The sequence below is a fragment of the Microtus ochrogaster genome, unplaced genomic scaffold (genome assembly GCF_000317375.1).
Source record: "Microtus ochrogaster isolate Prairie Vole_2 unplaced genomic scaffold, MicOch1.0 UNK8, whole genome shotgun sequence".
NCBI classification, from domain to species: Eukaryota; Metazoa; Chordata; class Mammalia; order Rodentia; family Cricetidae; genus Microtus; species Microtus ochrogaster.
The window spans coordinates 7,926,772-7,927,971 of NW_004949106.1; the positions used below are offsets into that span (position 1 = coordinate 7,926,772).

Below are 1,200 nucleotides of genomic sequence, written 5' to 3' on the forward strand. Positions count from 1 at the left end.
TTCTGTTTTCATGGCTAACTTCTAGTCCATGATCTTACAGTATTAATCTAGAAAGGCAGTGACCACATTTCAGTTAGGTTCCCAGTTCCGCTTTGGACTCCGCCTCTCTGGAGCGTCTGTCTTCCCCGGCTGATCTTGATTGACACTCCCAAGTCTAAGCTGCTACTCCACCGACAGGAGTTTTGATTTACAGAAACTCCCTAAGTGCTTATTTGCCTTAATGTAACTTACAATATATTTTATCTCATTCTTCTGAATGTGGTAAGAACCTAGCAAAGATAAGTAGGGGAGTTAACAATCTCTAAGGCGCACTTTTTCTGTTAATCCTCGAAGTTCATAAAACAATACATTTTTCTAAATGGCATTCTCCATACTTTAGTGACTCATACAACTTATGAAGATCTAATGAAAGTATCTCTTCAACTATTAAAACTTCTAGAAAACATCATACTGAGTGAGGTAACCCAGACTCAGAAAGACAAATATAACATGTACGCACTCATAAGGGGCTTTTAGACATAAAGCAAAGAAAAACCAGCCTACAATTCACAATCCCAGAGAACCTAGACAACAAAGAGGACCCTAACAGAGACATACATGGATCTAATCTACATGGGAAGTAGAAATTAGAAAAAGACAAAATAGCCTGAGTAAAATGGGAGCATGGGGATCATGGGGATCATGGGAGAGGTTAGAAAGGGAGGGGGGAGAAAGGGGAACAGAGAAAAATATATAGCCCAGAAAAAACAATTAAAGAAACTTCTAAGGGGCTGGAGAGATGGCTCAGAGGTTAAGAGCACTGGCTGCTCTTCCAGAGGTCTTGAGTTCAATTCCCAGCAACCACATGGTGGCTCACAACCCTCTGCAATGCATCCCAGTACCCTCTTCTGGCCTGCAGTGCAGGCAGACATGCAGGCAGAACACTGTATATATAACAAATAAATCTTAAAAAAAAAAAAACAGCAAAAAGACTTCTAGTCATTATCAGGGTATGGATGTTTTTGTAAGACTTTTGAGTTTTAATAGCTTATTCTCGGGTGATGAAGAACGGTATTGTTTTCATTTGGAAGCTCCAGTTTAGGGCTGTCCTTTTTTTTATTTTACTTCATTTTATTGGGAATCTGGAGCCCGGTGCCTTCTCTGCCAGTAGGGCCACATGCCCAGCTCTTTCAGCCAGAGTTTTGTTTTTTTTTTTTTTTT

The 1,200-nt window shown here is 40.1% G+C and overlaps 1 protein-coding gene across 1 annotated transcript in view; it reads left to right on the forward strand.

Moving 5' to 3' along the window:
* Positions 1–1,200, forward strand: part of Stat4 (signal transducer and activator of transcription 4) — an 84,765-nt gene that overhangs the window by 46,547 nt on the left and 37,018 nt on the right. The gene's annotated exons all lie outside the window — the stretch shown is intronic.